General features: G+C 36.8%; 1 long non-coding RNA gene across 4 annotated transcripts; it reads right to left on the minus strand.

The window, feature by feature from the left end:
- Nucleotides 1–1,167: 1,167 nt before the first annotated feature.
- LOC134484678 (uncharacterized) lies at nucleotides 1,168–23,739 on the minus strand. Of its 4 annotated transcripts, none has more exons than XR_010062313.1 (5): nucleotides 19,897–23,739; nucleotides 15,262–15,321; nucleotides 13,750–13,880; nucleotides 5,118–5,271; nucleotides 1,168–1,312 (listed from the first exon to the last, which is right to left on the minus strand). It is a non-coding gene; the product is annotated as an uncharacterized LOC134484678 (long non-coding RNA). The 4 variants fall into 4 exon arrangements; XR_010062312.1 differs by lacking the exon at nucleotides 5,118–5,271 and adding an exon at nucleotides 14,343–14,508 and having other exon boundaries at nucleotides 19,897–23,732; XR_010062310.1 differs by lacking the exon at nucleotides 5,118–5,271 and having other exon boundaries at nucleotides 19,897–20,276.
- Between the last annotated feature and the right edge of the window lie 936 nt (nucleotides 23,740–24,675).

The raw sequence follows: 24,675 nt of genomic DNA on the forward strand, positions 1-24,675 counted from the left end.
CATGGTTTAGAATACATTGGGTTTGCCACTCTCAAACAGACCAGTATCTTCAACTGAACATTCTATTCTGGGAAGCTGCACCCTGTCAGCATGGCTCACGTGTATGTGAACTGCAAGATCTAGTCTGAGAAAGCGGTCCTGTTCATCGATCCCACCTGCCCCTATGAAAGAAATACCCAAGACTTCCTCAATCAACTTCTTTGCAAACATGGTCTTCTGGGATTTGAAGACATTACATCTACTAACAACACCAATGCGATTCAAAATTACTTTCAACAGCTGCCTGGAGTGAGATTTGTTCCTTGGGTCTTTATATGTAGAGAAAGACTGCATAGGCAGACACAGTGATCTAATCTACCTGCAACAGAATTAAGAGATGATGATGTGGCTGAAGCAGATTGGAGCTCTGCAGTTATAAAAGGGATGTCAGTAAAAGCCCATGCTGACAGCAGACATTCAGACATCCTGAAACCATGCTGAGAGTTGATGTTTGTCACAGATGATTTCAGTATTTTCTTATGATTGGGATTTTCAACAAATTGGCTTTTATTCTATTCCTCAGTGCAAAAAATCTGTTGCTGTTGGCCTCAAACCATGGGTTAGGGAAACTTAAGAGACAACAGTGGTTTCATTATCCAGTCTTCATGTGCTGACATGTCTCTACCTCTAAGTCCATGTTTCACAATCCAGTGGATTTAAATCTCCAGGGAATCAGTTACTGTTTTTCTACCATGCTGGTCTGCTGAAGTCATTTTATAGAAGTCTACTTCCTAGTAATTATTAAAGTATTGAATATTGTGAAGTTGTTTATGATCTACACACAGGCCTTTCATGATCCAATCATGTACCATCCCACTTCTGCATTTGCAGCTCTCAGCCAGTGTTCTCAACCTATCCATCCAACGACCCACAGAAGTCCACAGTTGCATGAGGATGCTGTTTGAAAAACAGATGAATAGCTTAAGCATAGTTGTTCTTCACTGTAGCCATATTAACACATACCGCAGAGCACTGATTCATTCAGCTCTGTTTGTAGTATTTAATTGCCCATAAAGCCCCAAACAGTTGTGAGTTGATTTTGTCAGAGTACCAGCAAAGTCAAATATGAAATGCAAAATTTCAGAATTCTCCTTCCAAGGCTGTTTGTGAAAGAAGTTGTTTGCAAAACACTGTACTAATAAATTTATTCCATTCTCACTTTGATATTTTGATTTGATATCTTGAAGTGCCATTTAATTATCATTGAAGTGCAGGTTCCGTCTATTGTCTCCTGAGAAGGATTCATTCCTCAAAAGGTAGTATCTGCAGATGCCTGAAAAAATAAATATAAAGACGAGATATTGATGAAGTTCTAGGTTAAAGAAGCAACATCCCACCCCAAAGATCCATATAAGAAATACATTTTACATTGACCTTATATTATGCAGAAATTATTCACATATTCCCTCTATCTCTGGGGTTTAATTAATCTCAGATGAATAGTTGACAACCAAGAGTAGCCCATAGTATCATTTTACCCTCTTCACTAATAATTTTGAGCAAATGGAACACTAAAAGATCACAAAGAAGAAATGGTTATATCAAAAGATACATGTGGGTCAGCTTTAACTCTCATGGTCAAGGTGATTTTGGACACGGTCGTTATGGTCATGGATTGCTCTCATAAGACTCTGCAGAAATTGTTCCTACTGCCTCACTTTAAGCTCAAGGAAGTCCAAGCTCCCAGAGCTGATCAGGTTCCCTTATAATGCACTTGAAAGCCACATACGCTTAAGAACATTTGATGTGCTTTAGCTCTATTTTCAGGATTTTTAAGCCTCTACCAAATAGCAAACTGTCCTTTTTACTCCCTTCTCAACACCTCTAAATCTGCCCTATCTCAATTGCTCAGTTGTCATTAGTCATAGCGCAGCACCCCAAATATGAGCTTATCTTACTGTGTTTCTAACATCCTGCTTGCTAAACCAATGGCCACTCCATACTAGATCTCACATGACTGGTAGCTCTTACTCCACCCTTAAATCCTTTCTCCACCCTTGTGTCTACTAGCCTGTTTGCAGGAATACTAGATATCCTCACAACTGGTTGGCCAAGAGCATCTTTATTGAACTATAGAGAATCAATTTGGGAACAGGACCTTCAGTGTTTGCAGGAAGATTCCCGATCTAAGAATCAAAACGTGACCAAACAAGACTCATTCCATGTCTCTGGTTTTGTGTGGGAGATAGAGGAGTTAGAATTTCAGAGTTGAAATTCAAATAATTATAATATACATGTAGTATTAATTATGCCAGGATAAAAGGATCCAAAAAGTGGAAATGGGCAATATGAAAGGCAAGAGAAAAATCCCTAGTACAGCAAACAGTGTGGACCTGTTAGAGAGACTGGGCTCTTTCCAGCCATCTGAATTTGTACTTGAAATTCTTCTGACCACTTCTTGATCTCTGCATGTAGAAAAGAACAAAAAGAAAAAGAAAACATAATAAAACAAAAAAAAATCACCAAAATGAAACTAAAAGCAAAAGCAAAAGCGAATCAACCCCAATCCTAAAAGAAGAGGACCAAGTGAAGATTGCTTGAGGTCCTCATTTTTAACTACAACTACAAGCGACCAATAGCTTTCAATTCAATTTTTTTTTCATTATTTTATTTGAAACTTCTCTGTGGGTCAAAGAAACAAGGTTTATAAGCTGCAAAAACAGGAAACAGAAACAAACCATACTGTAGAGCTCACCACTGGTATTACTATGGTGACTGTGGGCAATGCGGAGAATACTGCTGTTTGACAATGGGTCTTTTGGTTTTATATATGCTGACAATATCTATGATTCTGAAATGAATTAGAGTCATCACCGAATCATGACTAAATCAACTGTTCCTTTTCTTTGGATAACAAGATATGGCAAACTGTTGACTGACTATCATTTGTATTTTGGACCTAGCCTCTGTGGTAAAGCTAAGGTTTTTGATGGAAAATCCTCCACCAAAACACTGTTTTGTCAATGCTGCTGCCAGCCAAAAACCATTTCCTGAGGCTAATCTGCAATCTCCAGAAGAGGAGATTTTATTTCTAATAATAATCTTCTACCAGATAAGCTTTCTTCAAATCCCAGACATACTAGAGAGAAAAATTTAAAGCAGGTCCACTACAAGCAGCAAGAAGACAAGAATATACACTGGTTTCACAACTATGTATTACAGTATTTGGAATTTTAGCAGAGGAATATGATAACCGAAGAAGATCCAGGAAATACAAATGAAAAATTAAGAAATCAAAATGTTCTCGTTTGCAGATGTCATGACACCATTTTAAAAACTCTAAAAATGTATCAGTCTCTTAAGACTGAAAAAATACGGTCATAAAATCAGAATATCATACGAACACACAAAATTCCTTAGCCTTCCTTTATTAATTAATCAAAAATTGACATTATTACACTATCTACTTATTCTTAAAACTATAAAAGTTTGATTTATTCAAGTTTTTAAGGTCCTTCAGAACATCAGCTGGAATGTTCTTATATGTTTTCTGGATGGATCATGGTTACTTCGTATGTCTTCTCATAGTATGCTTTATAACTATGCGAATTCAGGGTATTTTGTTATATATTTTAAGAGTGTTTCAAGTGGAATACTTCCCTGATTTCTCTCCCATGGTTTGAAATTGGAAAACAAAAACGATAACGTGTTTTGAGTTTTCACTTTGAATTGTGAATATATTTTCAGCTTTAAGAAACGTAAACTTTTAAAGAACAATTGTCTCTATTCAGGATCACGTCTAGCTAATTCATAGTGGTCTTTGCATTTTTAATATTTTCATCCACAATATTTTATTTTATATATTCAGATTATTGTGAGGGGAATTTGACCCATATTTCCTCAAAGTATGGTTTGGATTGCCATAAAGGAAGGCTAAGGAATTTTGTGTGTTCGTATGATATTCTGCTTTTATGACCGTATTTTTCAGTCTTAAGAGACTGATACATTTTTAGAGTTTTTAAAATGGTGTCATGACATCTGCAAACGAGAACATTTTGATTTCTTAATTTTTCATTTGTATTCCCTGGATCTTCTTCGGTTGTCATATTCCTCCAGCTAAAATTCCAAATACTGTAATACATAGTTGTGAAACCAGTGTATATCCTTGTCTTCTTGTTGCTTGTAGTGGACCTGTTTAAATTTTTCTCTCTTGTATGTGTGGGATTTGAAGAAAGCTTATCTGGTAGAAGATTATTTTTAATGTTGACTTGAATCTGTTCACAAGTATTTTATTGAGAATATGTGTGTATAGGTTTAAATTAGTGTGTAAAATACTCCCTCTTCCTCTCTTTGTGTCATTGGTCCGTACCTCTTTCTCCCTCTCTCATTACCTTCCCTTTTGCCAGATTGTCCCCCTGTCTCACTCTCTCTCCTTATTTTCTCTATCATTGTTAGATAATACCAGATTCAAAATAGAATTTTATTGTATTAAATCCTTTTGTCTACTTTATGAAATAGTCCTAAACACTTTAAATGCTATTTAAATGTATATTCATTTCTTTTCAACTGAATACATGTGAATCTATGATATTTGAGGTGGGAGAAATTAAATACCTGATTCTATGCAATTATTTAGTATAGAGCTGTTTTAATTATACAAAGTGAGCTGATTTAATATTGCTATACCCAATACATCTAGTATATACTCTCACTTCCAACCCCGACCAGCAGGAAAGGAGCAACACCACACGTTCTTCTCAAAGCAGTTTATTCAGGAACCCTTTTGTCTGCAAGCAGGAACAATGCCTTCATCCAGCCCCCGAGGCCACTCCCTTATATCCTCCCTCAACTACCTCACCAGTCTGTGTAACCTCTGTTCATAGGTCCACGTCATATAATGTTATGGTGCACCTGCGCAGTTCTCACAATGGGGCATGGGCTTAAGTTCAGGTGCTATTCGTGAGACGTGGCAGCAGTCCCGGACTCCATCTTGGGATTGCCACTACGCCAGCTCCCCACAGTAAATCACGAATGCTTTAAAAAATATTCTAGATTTGGGACTGTAAATCTAAATAATTTGTGTTTTCTCCATGTTTCCTATATTCTCTTTCATTTTATTAATTCAAACCTTTCATTACCTAACATGGCCAGAGGTTATGACGATCTTGTTAATACTTTCCAAGAGTGACCCCTTCCTTTCATTCATTATATAGTTGTCTACATTTTACTGATTTCAGCCATGATGAGTTGGATATACATGTTATACACCTTCCGCAAGGCCAAAAAGCCATTCTGAAACAAGGTGAAAAGAGACTTTAGGTGTAGAAAATTGTGGGAGGGATCAGACATTATAAGCGTGTCTTCTGGATACAAGAAGTATTGCCCTCATGTCACATAGCAGCTGTTGTTTCCTGCACAGCTTCAAACCAGTCAACAGGGAAGAATGCAGGGAAAAGGCCTGAAAACTGCTATACCTATCTGACATACTATGGACAGTTAGTATCTTCAGTTGGAGGATTGAAAATTATTTGTAAGGGTTTATCATAGAGTTATTAAACAGTACTTTAATGTAGAAGATATACACAGGAAGGATTCAAAGAAATAGAGTGATGTGGAAAAAATAAATGGAAAATTATCATCAACATTCATTGGTGGAAATTCTCAAAGAGTAAAATATATAAACTATATTCCTCAGTATAATGTATGTAGAAAATGTTTTATTATATAGGGATATTTCATGAAGCGACCTTATGATTTCAGTTGGTTAAAAAGATCTGCCAATTCTGTGAGTTTAATGAGAGCATTATGTAATTTGATCTTAATGATTTTAAAGTGGCTATTTTCAAAAATAGTAAGCATTATTTCCATGTACATGTTCAAAAACGTGCTTCTATAAATAATATTAGAAAAACTAAAACACTATATATCAAGAAACTAAATTAAATTAGGCTACATATCTAAACAAAATATTCAAAAGTGAAGAAACTCAAGTGACTAAGAATCGAAAGTGAAATATTTATCATCCTTATACAATACAGAAATGCAAAACAAAATTATTCTGAGAATTTTTTCCTCCCTTTCAGAAATTTTAGTTTTATAACACATGAGTCAACTTATGTTTGCTGTGTTATGGAGAGAGGGGAACATTACTATTCTCCTGGTTGGAATGCAAACTTCTACAGCACCTTTTGAAATCAGTATGATGTTTCTTCAGGAATCCGGAAATGGATGCGCCTAAAGATATAACTCGAGGAAAATATATCCAAATTTTGATTCATCCTAGTATAGAGACCCTTGAATAATTAGAAATATTCAAGTTGTTCCTTTACAAATGAATGCATAAAGAAAATGTGGGTCTTTTACAGATTGAAAAAGGAAAGCATGTAATTTTCAGGACAATGAATGGATCTTGTGAAAGTCATCATAGATGAGATAATCCAGATCAAAAAAGAAAAATGGGAGACATTTTCACTTTAATCTGAATGTTAATTCTCCACACTATTTCGGTTTGATTAGTTTAGTGTAAATTCAAGGGATGCGGTCCAGACTGTCCTCACTTTGGGACGTACAAATGAACTTATGGATTGCAGAGGAACACTGTCAAGAACAGGAATGTCAAACGTGAAGAAAGAGGGAAGAGGATGACAATGGAGGGAATATAGAGATGTACAGTTAAGTTGGGAAACATTTGAGGCATGGAAAGGAATCCCAATGCAACAGAAATAAAACATATTTTTTTGCAGTGGTAACTAAAGATTTATAGCTATAAGGACAGGAGATAAAACATTGATTGGGTGTATCTATGTGATTTTCAATAGTAAGAAACTCACGAAAATTATGGATTTCAACTCTCAACAAACCTATAGTACAGAAAATGAAATATATAGTCCTTAAGGAGACAGATGTGAATATCTCTGTTGTAAACATAAATGTGTTATATTGTACACATTATATGTATAAAATAATATATTTATTTGTTTACATTTCAAATGTCATTTCCCAAACTGGTTTTTCTTTCTTAAATTCCCTAAGCTATTCCGATCCTCATTTTTCTAATATGGTGCTCCCCACTTCGACTTTTGCCCTCTAACATCCCCCTTCTCTTTGATATGACATCTCCACAGGACCAATTGCTTCCCTTCCCAGATATGGCAGTTGAGGCAGTTGTCTTCCCCATATGCTCTGGTATCTATGTAGCAGAAGTCTTGGACTGGCCAAAGCATATACTAGAAGGTGGAAAATTTCCTGAACCTCTGAAGGGTAAGCTTAATTGATACTGTTGTTCTTCATATTGGGTTCCAAATCCCTCCAGATCCTTAAGTCATTCCACTATCTCTTCCTTTGTGGCTGTCAGGTGCTGTCAAATGCTTAGGTGTTTCTGCATCTGTCACGGTCAGGTGATGGCAGAGCCCCACGGAGGACAGACGTATTAGGCTCTTATCTGCCAGCACATCTTGACCTCAGGAATAGTCTGAGGATTTGGAGTCTCTGGATGAAATTGTTCTTCTGGTCGGGTGGTCTCTGGATTGCCTTTCCTTCAGTCTCTGCTCCATTTTTGTATTTACATTTTTTAGATTGGAGATTTATAGGTAAAAAAAATGTGAGCTGTGTGGGCAGCACCACCCCTTCACTGGGGGGCATGTCTAGCTACAGGAGGAAGTCTCTAGTTGTTCTATCTATTTTCCTGCTCGGTATTTAAACTACCACCATCACAGTAAGTTTCTGGGATACACTTGCATCTCTGGCATCTGGGATTTTCCTGGGGATACCCAAGTTCACCACCCACCACTGACGCTTATTGTTATTTACTCCACGTTTCCTCTGAATTTCTCTCCTGTCTCTTTTAATTGGTGCAACTCCCACCACTTTATCCATCATTTTCCACATCTAGCTAGATTCTTCCACTCCACTGCATTCCATGACTATTTTGTTCTCCCTTCTAACTGGGTTCCAAGTATCCGCCATTTGGCCTTCTCACATGTTACCCTTCATGTTATAAAAGATTTGTATAGTGGGTATTCTGTTAGCAGGGCTAACATCTACTAGTCACTAAGTCCATCCCATGTTATGTCCTTTTCGATTTCTGTTATTTCACTATTTTCATGTTCCATCATTTGTCTACAGAGTTCTTGGTGTCCTCATATTTAATACCTAAGTAATGTTCCATTGTTTACATATAGCACACTTTCTGTATTTATTCCTGAGTGGAGATGAGGTATATCATGGTTCTTTCCAGCATTCGACTGTTATAAGTAAGACTGCTGTGAATATCTTCAACCACATGTCCACGTTATGTATGGATCAAGTTTGAGTATATGTGTTGAAGTGAGTGGTAAAGCTGGTTTTCAAGTAAAGCTGTTTGCAATTTTCTCTGGACCTCCACACTGATGATATCCAAGGTGGCTATCAGCTACTAATCCCGCAAGCAGTGGAGGAGTATTCCACTTTCCCTACATCCTAGCCCACTCTGCTACTGCATTAGTTTTTTTGTCTTAGCCAATCTGATTGTTTTAAGGAAGACTCTTATGTTCATTTTGATTTGCCTTTATGTGAACTAAGGATGTTAAACATTTCTCGATATGTTTTTCACCTATTGAGATACCTCAGTTGAGAATTCTTGGTTAGCTCTCTAATCCAGTTTAAAAGTTGGGTTCTTTGTTGTGTGGGAGTTTACCTTTCTAAGTTCTTATATTTTTAATTTTGGCACTCTCTCAAATGTAGGGTTCGTAAAACTCTTTTCCAAATGTGTAGGTTGTTGTTTTCCTATTGGTAGTGTACTTGGCTTTAAAGAAAGTTTTCAGAATGATGGGATTTTGTAAATTGACTGGTGATCTTAGAGCCTTTGGTGTACTGTTCTGAAAATTTTCTCCTGTGCAAATGTGTTCTAGGCACTTTCTGACACTGCCCATTCTATTGGCTTCTGCATATGTGATTGTGTGTGGATTTCCTTGATGTGATTTGACTTGAACTTTGAAGAAGGAGATAGAAATTGTTCAATTGGCACACAGCTATATACAGAACAACAGTTAGGGTAACATCATATCTTAGAACGATTTGGTTTATGTATAACCTACTTAGTCATAAAGGAAATGCAAATCAAAACAACCCTGTGATTCTATCTCACATCAGTCAGAATGGCTAAGATCAAAGACTCAGGTGACAGCAGAGGCTGGAAAGGATGTGGAGAAAGAGGAACACTCCTCCATTGTTGTTGGGATTGCAAACTGGTACAACCTCCCTGAAAATCAGACCTGAGTTTCCTCAAAAATTGGTCATTGCACTTGCTGAAGACCCAACTATACCTCCCCTGGGCATATACCCAAAAGATGCTCCAACATACAACAAAGACAAATGTTAAACTATGTTCATAGCAGCCTTATTCATAATATCCAGAAGCTGGAATTAACCCAGATGTGCTACACGAGAAGAATGGATACAGAAAATGGCCTATATTTACACAATGGACTAGTACTCATTTATCAAAAATAATGAGTTCATGAAATTCATAGGCAAATGGATGCACCTAGAAAATATCATCCAGAGGGTGGTTACTCAATTACAGAAAAACAAAGTATGCACTCATTTTTAATTGGATATCAGTGCAAATGCTCAAGTTAACTATGATACAAGGCACACACCACATGAAACTCAAGAAGGAGGACCAAAATGCAGATGATTTACTCCTTCCTTGAAAGAGTAAATTAAATATCCATAAGAGGGGTAGGGAGATATTGTTCTTTGGAGACTGAAGGAATGACCATTCAGAGTCTGCTGGACATGTGACACACACACACACACACACACACACACACACACACACACACACACATATGCACCACAACTATTTTGGATAAAATAAGGCTTTCAGAGTTTATCATTTGAAGGAGGTACACAATATTTACACAGGGAACTAGGAGAATTCAGCTGAAGGACTTTTTTGTTTTCTGGCTGTACTGAGAGCTGAAAACCAGTTGGTAAGAGTGCCTACACACTTGAAGGCAGAGATAAGACCACCTTTTCTGCTCCAAGTTACCTGTTGTTTGGACTCAAGGACACAATGAGAAGATCGAGTGTTAGAATAAGAAGTATAAAAGAGAGTGAAGAATCCCAACTTATAGGGCCAGTAAATATCTTCAAAAAAATTTGAAGAAATCTTCCCCAACCTAAAGACAGAGATGCCGAAAAACATGCCAGAAGCCAAAAGAGCTCTAAGTAGATCTTACCAGAAAAGAAATTCCTCACATCGCATGATAGTCAAAATACTAAATGCACAAAATAAAGAAAGAAGTTTAAAGGCAATAAGGGAAAAAGGTCAAGTAACATATAAAGTCAGACCTATGAGAATTACACAATGTTTCTCACCAGATACTATGAAAGTCAGAAGATCCTGCAATGATATACTCTAGACCATAAAAGAACACAAAAGCCATTCCAGTCTACTATTGCCAGGAAAATTCTCAATTAACACATATGGAATAACGAAGATATTCCATGACAGAACGAAATTTATACAGTATCTTTCTACAAATCCAGCCCTACGAAAGATAATAGGTAGAAAACTCTAACACAAGGAGGGAGACTACACACTATAAAAAGCAAAAAACTAATCTTGCTATGAAACCAAAAGAAAAGAGACACACAAACATGATTCTACCTCTAACAACAAAAATGACAGAAGCAACAATCACTATTCCTTAATATATTTTAACAACAATGGAGTGAATTCCCCAATAGAAAGACGTAGACTAAATGAATGGATACATAAAGAGTACCCAGCATTTTGTTGCATGTAAAAAGCACAACTTAGAGACAAAGACAGACACTACCTGAGAGTATTAGGCTAGAAAACAAATTTTGAAGCAAATGGTCTGATAGACGGAAGCTGGATTTGCCATTCTACTATGGAATATAATTGATTATCAACCAAAAGTTTTCCAAACAGGTGAGGAAGGAAATTTCATATTTATCAAAAGATTATCACAGCAATAGGAACTCTCACTCCTAAATATTTTTGCTCCAAATACATGGGCAACTGCATTCCTAAAGGATACCTTACTAAAGCTCAAAGCACCCAATTTTCCTCACATAATAAGAGTGGGAGATTTCAACACCACGTTCTCTTCAATGGACAGATCATGGAAATAGAAATTAAACAAAGATCTAGACAAACTAACAGAAGTTGTGAACAAAATGGACATTACAGATATTTATATAATATTTCATCCTAAAACAAAATAATATGCCTTCTTCCCAGCATCTCATAGTATTTTTTCCAAAACTAATCATATAACAAGTCACAAAACAGGCCTCAACAGATCTAAGAAAACTGAAATATGTCCATTTATCCAATCAAACCGTGACAAACAAAGGCTGATCTTCAATATCCACAAAACATCAGCGAGCCCACACATACCTGTAAGTTGAACAGTGCTCCACTCAAAGATAACTTGTCAAGCAAGAAATAAAGAAAGATTAAAGACTTTTTAGAATTTAATAAAAGTGATGGCACAACATACATATGCTGTACTCAACAATAAAAGAACCTCTGGGAGAATCACCATTCCTTACCTCAAGCAGTATTACAGGGCAATAGTGATTTAAAAAAATCAATGACAAAAAAATAGTTGTATTTGTACAGATCTAGGAATGTTGATAAGTGGAATAGAATTGAAGACCCCAAGACAAACACACACATCAATGGTCACTTGATATTTGACAAAGAGGCCAAAACCATCCAATGAAAAAAAAAAAATTAGGATTTTCAACAAGTGGAGGGCAGCATGTAGAAGTATGCAAATCGATTCATTTTTATTGGTCTAATCAAACCTTAAGTCTGAGTGGATCAAAAACCTCTACATCAAACCCAATAAACTGAAACTATAAGTAGAGAAGAATCTTGATCACATGGGCACTGGGAAAAATTTCCTGAACTAAACACCACTGGTTTGTACTGTAAGATCAAGAATCAGAAATGAGACTTCATAAAACTGCAAAGATTCTGTAAGTCAAAGGACACTGTTATTAGGAGAAAACAGCAAACAAATGATTGGGAAAAGATCTTTATCAATCCTACACCTGATACAGATCTAATATCCAAAATATACAAATAACTCAAGAAGTTAGACACCAGAGAGCCAAATAATCCTATGAAAAATGGGGTGCAGAGCTAAACAGAGAATTCTCAACTAAGGAATAACAAATAGCTGAGAAGTGTGTCAAGAAATGTTCAACATCCTTAGTCATCAAGGAAATAAAAATAAAAATAGTCCCGAGGTTCCACCTCACGGCAGTCAGAATGGCTAAGATCAAAAACTCAGGTGAAAACAGATGTTGGTGAGGTTATGGAGAAAGAGGAACACTGCTCCATTATTGGAGGGATTGCAAACCTGTATGATAACTCTGGAAATCATTCTGAAGTTTCCTGAGAAAATTGGATAATGCCCTAACTGAGGACCCAGCTGTACCTGTACTCTGCATACACACAAAAGATGGTGCAACATACAACAAAGACACATGCTCCACTATGCTCACAGCAGTATTATTTATAATAGCCAGGAACTGGAAAGAATCAAGATGCTCTTCAACTGATGAATGGATACATAAAATGTGATACATCTGTACAATGTTCTACTACTCCACATTAAAATCAATGAATTCATGAAACTCATAAGAAAATGGATTGACCTAGAAAGCGTCACCCTTAGTGAGGTAACCCAATCACAGAAAAGGACACATAGTATGCACTCTCTGATACGTGCATTTTAGTCCAAAAGTTCGAATTCGGCAAGATATAATCCACAGACCACATGATGTTCAAGAAGAATGATCAAATTATGCAAGCTTCACTCCTTCTTAAACGGCGGAACAAAAAACATTCACGGGAGTTTATGTGGAGGCAAAGGTAGAAGTAGAGACTGAAGGAATTCATGCCCCACCTGTGGGTCATATACATATATACATTCACCAAAAGTATATAAGATTATTGACGCTAAGAAGTGCATGCTGACTGGAACTGGATATAGATGTCCCTGAGAGACACAGCGAGAGCAGGTCAAATTCATAGTTGAATGCTAGCAGCAAAACATTAATCTGAAAATGGAACACCAGTTGCAGGAATTAGAGAAGCGGTTGAAAGACCTGAAGGGGCTTGCAACCTCATAGGACAACAATGCCCAACAACGAAAGGCCCCAGGGAGTAAAGCATCACCCAAAGTATATACATGGATTGACTCATGGCTGTAGATGTATATGTAGCACAAGATGGCCTTTTTGGGCAACAAGGGGAGGAAAAGCTCTTAATCCTTCCAAATGTGGACTCTTAATATAAGGAAGGTGAGAAAGATTAGACGGGTGGATGATGTGGATGGGAACACCATTATCGAAGAAGGAGTGAGAGCAGATAGATGACGTATGAACAGGAAACCAGGAAATGGTATATTTGAAACTTAAATTAAAAAATCATATAAATGAAAAGAGGATCCTCAGATTCCTTTGAATAGGTGGAGGAATATCTAATTTCCCTGTGTGCAGAAGAGGAATTTTTGCTGTCCCTCCAGGAAAAGGTGATAGATTTTTGATGTTTTAAAGTATAAGGGTGAAATAGGATCTCCCCTGGACTGTATGGAATGTGCATAGCTTCTCTTCCTCTTATGTCTGGAGTACTATTGAGCAGAAGTTGAAGGTTGATTGATACCTTGGAAATTATAGAACATTCCAGCCACACACTACTTCAGCAACTCCAAACTGAAAATCACAGTAAAGAATACACACCTGAATATCCATGGTAGGCAGTCAACAGTCTTAGAAGTCTTGTACGAGGCTCTAATGCAGTAGTCTTAGGTTCAGTATCTTATTCAAATATATGTCCATCTACACATTCCTCTGCATGTGAAAGGACACCTCTGTGTAAGGGAACACAATGAAGATAGTAGTCTGATTTGTGCTGGCTTTTAGACTCTTGTTTGAGAACTCAGTCCAGATTTCTCTGAGATCTCTTCGTCAGAACAGTGTTTCTCAGGACAATAAACTTAGAAATTTTAGAGAGGAAATGGATTTGGCATATGGGGAATGTGTCGTAATTCCTTGGCCTTCTGGAGTCCTCTTAATTGTATAAGTCTAAATCTTACTCAGTAAGATGGTGGAGGTAGGGAACTTGCACAGAAGTAGGACTGTTGTGTCAGTCATCAAAAAGGTAATATACCAGACTTCATGGGAAAAAGTTGTTATTGCACCGTGGACATCACCGGGATTTCTGAGAAAATGTGCAAAGGAGATATTGTATACCGGTTTGTTAGAAGTTTAAAATCTCTGGCTACTTCTAAAATTATAAAAAAAACATTTTATTCTGGAGAAAATGTTAGTACCTCGTGGAGCAGAGGAAGATCCAGTATTGCTTGATCAGCTTCCTATTCTTTATCAGTATTTAGAATGTCCATATATTTTCATGGCATTTGAAAGTCCAGGTAGCAATTCTTCCATCAGTCCTATAGGTTGCATTTCATTCCAGCAGTTGTCTTTGGGCTTTGAAGACTTTTGTCAGACAAGAAAAGATCAACACCCCTTCCTTCCATGGAGGAATGTCTCAGAATACATGTAGCAGAAATAAGTTTGTATGTAATCCTAAACAGTTGGGATATAGCAGGCTCACAAAATCAAGAGAAGAAGTGCTAATGATGGCCACAAGAGAGTGCAGGCATGAGTACGCCTTGGGCAAAAGAAGATATTTCAGGCCAATGTGGGCCTTTGGTGAAAGTGCTCTTGTCCACTATACAGAGAAAAAAGGTGAAATACTTGTGAGTAGATGTGGAGTGTTGATGCTCCCATAGGGAAAGGAGAGACACTGAAGTTCTTCTATGAAACGGTGACATTACAGACCCCATGGACAGAAGATGTGAATTTGAGAACAACTGGAGCAAAAGGTATCATTCTGATGTCCCTCCTAGAGGAAGTTTTGAATGTGAGACACAGTTAAGTGTTAATTTTGTGACATCTTTCATCAAAAGTAGCATGGTTCAGAATCATTCTTTGTCAAATAGGTTAGCTGCTGAGGACCTTTTTGAGTGGAAGTGGAGTTTGAGACCTGGGTGCCAGAGATGACTTCAGGAATTGTAAGTCTTATAAGACAGATATCGGACACTCTTATATACAGAATGTACATTTGATATATACTGGACATAAATCGATGATCTAAAGTAATGACTTTTAAGAGTAGAATATTAAAGAAACGTAGAATCTGCTTAAAGTGACAAACCTATTTAAGGATAATGGAGTGTTCAAGCCTACCTTGAGCAGGCAAGCTAGGGCTACTTCACATATCGTATCTTCAGTTACACCATGGGAGGCCTGTCAGGGATCCAAGCATTAGTATTATTCAGCAGTCATGATTTTCAGTCTCTAAATCCTCTTGAAGTTAATCATCGACAATGGTTATAAGCATGAAGGATGGTATATAGGACAAATAATGAAAGTTTCACAATTTACTAACATAGATCATAATTAAGTGAAGTGCCTTTGGTCACATCTGTATTTTCTTAGTGGCCATAATTAGATGGACATGATCTAAAGCTCCCTATTAGAGGGTTACCTTTGATCTAAACATCCCTATTAGAAGGTTGAGTATGCTCTAAGGACTCTTTAATCTTGGTCCTCTTGGGCAAAAAAAAAAATTCTGAGATCTCAATAGTAAACTATAGTCATTCTTATAACTGATCTTGGACAGAAGGGGATGGTGTAAGGTATTATTTGTCAAAGAATAAAAACCTGAAGGCTACCAATCAAAGTGAAGTGCTGATTTCCCTTCATCTAAAGTGGATGGTGTTGAGATGGCTTGGAAATAGGTGCAGTTTGAGTAACCTGTGTTCATAACTGCAACTTATGGGGTCATACTGAACTGTTTTGCTAAACAAGAAAGTGCCTGGCCATTTTTAACCAATTACCAAGATCCAGTCACCTAACTGTGAAGAATGAAAAATTCTAGCTCACCTTTGGTGGTGGGAAAACATATGGTATTGCATAATTCTTCCAATTATTCTTTCCAGCTTCCATTAGTCAGCATGCTCTTCTATCAGGGTGATTGTCTGAACTGTGATGCTCCATTGATACACACACACACACACACACACACACACACACACACACACATGTGTGTGTGTATGTGTATCTGTACGTGTACGTATATGCATATGTATATGTATATGTATATATAAGATGTATACATGTATATATATATATATATCATATATGTATGTATATGTGATATATATATGTATACCTATGATGTATATATATATAATGTATATATACATATATACATATATGTGATGTATATATGTATATATGATGTATATATTTATAAGTGTACATGTGTACACATCCATAAATGAGAGATGGAAAAATTGCATTTCTGAGAACCTTCTGTAGTAAGGTTGCATATATTTTAATTTTAGCTATCTGTACTCTGCCCTCTGATCTACACCAAGAATCTTATGATGTCCCACTGGGAAATTGGAATTATGATTGCCTGGCAATCTTGGTCAAGTTTGGCAATTAAGAAAAATGAAGTTAAATCAGGTATAAGATGTCCTTGTAATTAAGTGATGCTCTTGGGGCATCCAGAGCTAGAGGCTACAACTGAAACTCCTCACAAATATAGATGGAATCAATGAGACTTGCCCATAGGAGCCAAACCTGAGATTTCTCTGTGAGCATCAATCCATACCAATACTCCCTTGGCCAGGAACTGGATGTCTATAGTTTTTGTGGATGAAGATCCCATTTTGTACTACATTGAACTGCATGTTATTGAATCTGATTCTGGCTTCTACAGAGGTATGCCATGAGACCATGGGGCCTCTTTAGTCAGAAGTGAAGTGAATTGAGCCCACTTTCAAATAATCAAAGTTTGGGGGTCTTTCCTTTATATGAGTACTTGAGAGGACATAAGGCAACCAGGGAATGTGTAGAGTAGGCTCAGTTGTAGGAGGGAGGTCTGACATTCTGTTCAGTGACTTAGGTAATTGATGGAAAAAGGAAGATCTTGACGCCTTTAAGAAAGAGAAAACTTTGAGATCTGATTGTGCAAAGGTATGTGTTAGAAAATCCTTGGAGTTGGTGTTGGTAATATGAAACATCCTGTGAAACATGAATGTCATTATTACCTGATTTGGTAAAGGATTTTCCCCAACAATGCCGTTCAATTTCTATACTTCTTTAGTTGGTAGGAATTTTACATCTTGTATTTAATATGGGGAAGTGCAGGTAACATCCCAGGCCTTTTTTAAACAGCCTGCATGACTGTCTCTGGATCTTTTGCTCATTCAGTTTGTCTTAATATGTCCATATATTGGCAGCAACAAAGGGTGCTCTTGATTTCTAGTGATTGGATTGATTCCATCAATCAATGATTCTATATATAGGAACTGGGACCTCAAACCCGAGTGGAAGAACATATTTCTCTACCCACCATGGTAAAAGGTAAAAGCCTTGAATTTCTATTATTTAGAGTATATCCATGTGAGGTAATTCAAATTCGTGAGGGACTGCTTTAGAATACAAGTTATGGCATACTATTTTTTGGAAAAGCATGTCTCATGTCACCTTGTGAATAAAGGAATGTGTGAATTTCCTTTGGTCAAAGGAAGTGTACTCCATCAAGAGGTGAGAAAGATCCAAGGCCACACTGATGGGGAAGGAGTCACATCATCATTCAGGGTGGTTCTCATGGCCTCGTCAAAGAGGAATGAGTCTAGGACGTATATCAGAACAGTAGAGTTCTGAGAAGAGATTCACAGAATGGGAAGTTCTGAGAAGATCTTTAGCAAAAGTGAAGTCCTGAATGTATTGGTTCAGAATGTGGAGGTCCCTAGTCATATTTTGAAGAAAAGAAGTATCCACTTCACCCATGGTCAGCAGGGGAAGGTTATCGGCTACACTGGGTCTTGGAGAAATGTTCTGCCTCTATCTCAGTAACTTCTAAGTATGTTCTCTATATGTATACCCTATATATCTTTTAGTCCAGGCAATGGTCACAACAACAGTATAAGTGGTTCAGGAAGCGGTGATGTTTCTTCATGGATGTGTTCAGCTACACACATATGTGAATAAAATATAGGAATGGTGTATATTTTGATGACCTACTTTAAGGCACATAGTATAAGAGTCAATTTAGCTTTGTGTCTTCTGAACTAGGATTTAGAAGCAGAGAAATATAAGATACCATTGTTTGCATATGTGTTGTATGAATACCTTGAATAAAGAGGTTAGTTTTAAGCAAACTTTCTTAATAGCTGTGTTCTGTGGCATAGGACGAAGGGCAGCTCTAGTGATTCTTTAGTTCCACAGGTACTCCAAAATTCCCATAGTACACAGGGAGGAGGTCTGAGACAATTGATGTGCACTGGGAATAATTTTTAGAGCCCTTTCAATAGAATTTGATTTCCCAAGCCCCAATTTGCAGAAGCTGAGGGTCTAAAATCTACTGGGTGGATTGAAGTAGAAAATTGACCCACAATCCTACTGGAAAGACAGGGAATGTTAGATGATCATTCATGTAGGATGCGTGGTATAACACTCCCTCGGTCTGGCAGCTCTTTAAGGAGAAAAGACAACACCACTTGATGGGAATAGGAATATAAAAGGGCCATGTAAGTCTTCAAGCAGGTTTTAAGCCTCTTTACCTAAAGGATCTAGGGCAATGCTGTACTTTGGCGAGTACTGACATGCTCTACAATATAAGAAGAAGGAGTAAGTTAACACTGGGTAAAGTGAACCCCATGTAAGAGAGGAAAACTCTAAAGCACTATTGAAAATGAAGAGAAATTTCTTCAGGCATAGTGTATATAGGTGCCATACACACTTCTGTCAACAGAAAAGGTCCCTGGTACCTTATACCAGGATAAAGTTTCCAGCAGTAATCATAAGTTTCAAATTCTCATTCAGAGTTTTATATATTCATAATTTCTGTTAATGCAAGAGAAAAGACAGGAACATATTTCTTCTGCCAAAGGCTTTGGATAATTGTTTCTGGCTATGTTAATCCTTCTGGTTCGTTCAGCTGTTAAGATCTAAGCAGAAATGTTGAAATTATTACATTTCTATTGATTTGCCTGATTGCAGTTTGCAAGGGTTATATACTCTGATTCCAAACTTCGACTCTGGGACTTCAAAACGGAGTAGAGTCGAGTCCCTGGATTATAGAAGGAGTCACTTTTGAAAATATGTCTGATCAGTTAGGTATACAACTACTTTGTTGGAAATTCAAGGGCCCAATATTCAGAGAGAACATTTAGGAGGACTGGAAAGAGCGAAAAGGTCACAGAATCCTTCAGGCAAAGTTTTACCTTGGGTACTGGAAGAAGAGAGTCAAGTGCAACTGTTTTCACAGTCCAGAATAACCATTTGTCTGGGGACTATGAGGCGTACTTGCCAGAAATTAGGGAATTTGCTCTTACATATTGGGTGGTAATCTCTGGATTTATCTTTTCCTCAAGCTGTTAAGCAGCAGGATAATCATGGACAACAAAGATGAAACTGCTCCATTTTATGTTACAAACCTTAAAGGCAGAACGTAGGTTAGGGCTCAGATTTGCACTGACATGTCTGAGGACATCATGTCCATGTGATCTGCCATTCCTTCAAACATTTATGTATGCCTGGCCACCCAGGTCAGAAGGAAACATTAAGACCTCTTAGAAGAATAGAACTGAGATTCTCTGGATAGAGGTGGATTCTCGGAAGAAACCATTGTCAGGGGATATTAATTTAAAGTTTCCTTAAGAAAAAATAAACATCTGTATGAGAATTCATTTCATTTGCTTCTCTGTATGTTCTTTATCAGAAGAATTTGTATTAAGCCACGTTCAACTTTAAGGGTATGTCTAGATTTTCTTATTCAAAGAAAGGGGAATATATTCATCTTACTTTGAAGAATATGCTTGTCAGGGGCTCTTCATTGCATCCCAAGTGAACCTCCAGTCTACCTTGAACTGACAGAGAAACCAGGGAAAAATTAGGAAACATATCTGTGGCACAGTCCATAATATCAAGAAATAGTGTGGGTTTCCTCACCCTAAATTAATATCTAAACTTCCTTTGGACAAACTAGAATGATATGAAGTAACCTTTCTTTCAGGGATAACATATGACACCTCCTTAATCAAAGAAAGAATAGATGAGTACCCCCGAGTAAAGAAGAGTTGCTGATGTCCCTGTGACAGGAAATTGTTTTGAGTATTCAAATTCCCCTAGTATTTGAGAAAAAATTAAATTGCTTACAATAGCTCAAGAGGTCCTACATTGCTTCATCTTCTAATGGTACTTCACATTCTAGCATATACACATCTTTAGCTGAATCTGCAAGAGACTGAATATAGATTCCATGATTCAAGAAAAGTTGGGGGTGTCCTAAGCCTGATTGCCTCCTAAAAACTATATTCAACCAAAAAGAAATGAGCACCAGACTGATGACTTCACAACATATCATGTGACCTTACACAAGGAAGTAGCATGAGATTCCAGGATTTGCTCCCTCCTTTTGGATTTCAGTGAACCTTCAACAGAGGGATCAATGCTCCATGGTCTGAGGTAAAATATTCCATGGGCCCCAAGCAAAAGGGATGGTTCTGAGAGACCATTTGGTCAAATGAGTAACTCTAAGGCCTAATCATCCTGAGCAGAAAAAAATACCAATGTTTTTGAAAGGAGAAAGTTCTTAAACCAGTTTGAAAGTAAGGGACTATTCCTGATTACCTTCTATAGAAGACTATGGTCCCAGCACTCCAGGGCTCCATATTTTCAGAGAACTCAAGAAAATTCTTATCTCCAAGGCCTCCACTACAGACTTGACAGCAATCTGAGATTTATTCTGAAATCTTGTGTCAAAGTCACTGGATCTAAACCCTATTTAAACTTACTATAAGCCGCACAGGTATGGGTGTGAGGGATATTGGCCTTTCTGGTGAGAATCTTAGATAAGTGGCCTTGGATCCAGGCTGGAATTTTTATTCATTGGCCAAGGGACCTCAATCCATTGTTCTTGAAGATTTTTTGGTGGTCAGAGTTGTATTGGCTATGCAATAAGGTTTGAGGAACAAGTTCTGGTCAGCCACAAACAAAGTGAGAATCTTCTATGGATTCTTGTTCACAAGGATTCAGTTTCAGGTACACTACAGCAGAGGCTGAATGTTTGAGACACTCCTCAGTCACAAGGTCAATTCTAGATTTTGGTCCATCAGATGGCCAAGTCTCTGACCCCTCCATTGCAGACAGAGGAAGAATAAAGTGTTTTTATTCCAGGGCAGTTGACTTCTAGTGTTTGTCGTTTTATAGGTATTTGAGTCCTTTGATGTTTAATGATATCGGAAAATGATTGGTTTTGTCTATTATTTTTCTTGTTAAATGTCGAATTATGTTTCTGTGGCTACCTACTTTATCTCTTTTTTGTGTTTTTTAAAAGTAGATTGTGTTCTTTCTTTTTCTGGGTGTAGTTTCCTGCCTTGTACTGGAATTTTCCATCTATCATCTTTTGTAGGACTGGATTTGTGGAAAGATATTGTGTAAATTTGCTCATGACATGGCATATCTTGGAATCTCCATCTATGGTAGTTGAGAGGTTTTACAGTAGCCTGGGCTGACATTTTTTTTCATTTAGGATCTGTGTGATATATGCCCAGGATTGCTAGCTTTCACAGTCTATTTTAAGAAGTGTGGAATACTGATTGGTCTCCCTTTTTATGTTACTCGACCTTTTTCCCTTACTGCGTTTAACATTTTTTTCTTTGTTTTGTGCACTTTATATTTTAACTATTATGTGATGGAAGAAATTTCTTTTCTGCTCCAATTTTTTTGGAATTCTTTTTGCTTTTTGTACGTGCAAGGTTGTCTCTTTCTTTAGGATAGGGAAGATTTCTAGTATAATTTTGTAGAAGATATTTACTGACCCTTCAAAGTGGGAGTTTCATTCTCTTCTATACCTATTATCCTTAGGTTTTATCTTCTCATTTTGTCTATGATTTCCTGGATGTTTTGGGTTAGGAGTTTTTTGTTTTGTATTTTTGGACAATTGTGTAACTGTTTTCTATGGTATCTTCTGCCCCTGAGATTCTTTTCTATATTTTATATTCTGTTGGTTGATGCTTGCGTTTATGACTCCTAATATCTTTCCCAGGTTTTCTATATTCAGAGTTTTCATCTTTGTGTGGTTTGCTGTTGTTGTTGTTGTTGTTGTTTTTGTTGTTGTTGTTGTTGTTTTCTGTTTCCATTTTTACTTCCTGATGGATTTTTCAATTCCTCCAGCAGCTTGGTTATGTTGTAATGTAATTCGTTAAGGGATTTTTGGGTTTCCTCTATGAGGTCTTCTATCTCTTTACATCTGTTGTCTTGTATTTCTTTGATGGAGTTATTTATGTCCTTCTTAAAATCCTTTAACCTCATCATGTTCAGTGATTTGAACTACAAACTTTTCTATCTCTTTTCTGGTGTGTCAGGGGTAGACTGGGCTAGCTTTGGTGGGAGAACTGGTTTCTGATGATGTCTAGTAACATCAGTTTATGTTCCTTAGGGAATTATACTTGCCCCTCACCATCTGGAGTTAGCTGGTTTTGCTGTCTCTGAAAGTGGCTTGAATTCTCTCTTAGCCTGTGTGTCAACAGTAATGGGACCGTTGTTCTCTCTTGAATTATCTTGTGTGCCAAGAACTGTGGATAAATTTCAGCTATATGGAATAGATAGAAACAAAAGTATGCTGTAACAGACTGCACCTCTTTTCGTGGGTTCTGAGCACTCCAGGAAGTTACCTCTGAGAAGAAAAAGTCTTTCCTGTGCTCTTGAGTGTGTCAGCACTCCTGGAAGTCCATCTATTTCCTCATTGGATCTGGGGACAGAGAGCTGAGGTACAGGTTCAGCTCTGGGAACACAGCTCTGGGTCCTCTTGGTTTTTAAACTTTCACTGGAACAGCTCACAAAAGAAATTTGACTCCCTGATAAGTAAGTGCCTAGGAATCATCATCTCTCTGTCTCTTCAGAGATGGGACCACAAACATATGGCAGCTGGCATTTTCACATGGATGCTGTGAATTAAACTTAGGAATCTCATTCTTTCATGTCAAATATATTCCCAGCTGAGATAATTGTTCAGTGAACAAAGTATTGTTTTGAATATGACAGAGACTATCTGTGACAAATTAAAATGTTTAGGCAATGTCAACTAGGTCACTGAATTGAAGAACTCACATAATTACTACATGATGGTCTAACCAATGCACGGGATGCATATTCATTAAAATGAAGAATAGTATAAAGTTTATTTATGCAACTTACTGAATCATGTAATAAATAATAAGTCTCCACTAATGTACCATGTCCATAATAGTGTATAGATTAGGAATGAATAGAAAGTATTATGAACTTTCTTTTATAAAGATTGCATTATAGTACAAGAAAAAAGAAAAAAAATGAATGCATAAATCAGTGTGTTGGAGTTGATAGTATGCAAGTAGTTGAAGAATCTATTTTAGAAATAAGGTCATGGAGATTGTCATGAGGAAGTGACATTTAAGTTAAATTAGATGAAAAATAATTGATCTATATTTTGGGCAAAATTACAGTAAATATAAGGATGATAAGAGGACAAAGACCTTGACATATACAAAAAAGTAAATATGAGAGTAGTTTGTATTGATTAAGAGATAGAAGAACGGTCCAAATAAAGCTGAATCTCAGGCAATGTCTCATATGGGAATATAGAAACAATGTTAGACATATAATTTTTATTTACTGAAAATGTCTTAGAAATCATTGAATAGTTTTAAATAAGTTTGTTTAACACACAATGTATATAGTAAGGGACTCTGGTTACTTATGAATTATGATATGATACAGAGAATGATTTTAAGGATGTTTTTGAAGTCTATCTGGAAGTAGGGTCAATGATAATGAAAAAGAGTCATATCAGAGAGCTATGATGGAAATTGCTGTGTTTGGTAGTAGAATGAGGGTGGGTTGAGTAGGAAGAAAAGAAACCCAATGACTTTTTTTGAGAAAATGAAAAGATGTTGGTGTTATTTACTCTGATGTGGAATGTTTCATGATAAGTGGATTTAGGAGAATTATAAAGGAATTTATTTTAGACCCTTGAAGATGCTTGAAAGAACCTCTAACTCACTAGACATTCCTACTTACTGTTCATGGTTTGTTGATTTAAACCATTACTCAGACCATTATTAGCTGTTATATAAAAAAAAAAACTTACATTACTATCTGTATTTTTTCAAGGTGTATCTGGGAGTACTTATTTAATTAAGAGCAAACCTATGATTATACTACATGCTTATTTAGTATATTCAGACAAATTATTTGCCCATTTACTTACTACAAACATTTTGTATTGCAATTAGAATTTAATCCAAGTTTATTGGTGCTGACACACTGTTTGATTAGAATATAATAGCTCATGAATGTGAATTTCACAGAAAGAAATCATTTGCTCAGATTTTGTAAACTTACAAACCCTAGAAGAGTAAAAACATGTAATAAATTCTATCTCTTCTACTTTTAATCTTTAGTATTTTAGTGTGTTATGATATACATGCAAAAATTCCTAACCCAGATGATTTTAACTATAATATCCAGTACTATTAAACATATCAATAGTATTTTACAAATATGAATAATCTATGCTTTCAAAAAATTTTCATCAAAGGA

The sequence above is a fragment of the Rattus norvegicus genome, assembly GCF_036323735.1.
Source record: "Rattus norvegicus strain BN/NHsdMcwi chromosome Y unlocalized genomic scaffold, GRCr8 chrY_unlocalized_3, whole genome shotgun sequence".
NCBI lineage: Eukaryota > Metazoa > Chordata > Mammalia > Rodentia > Muridae > Rattus > Rattus norvegicus.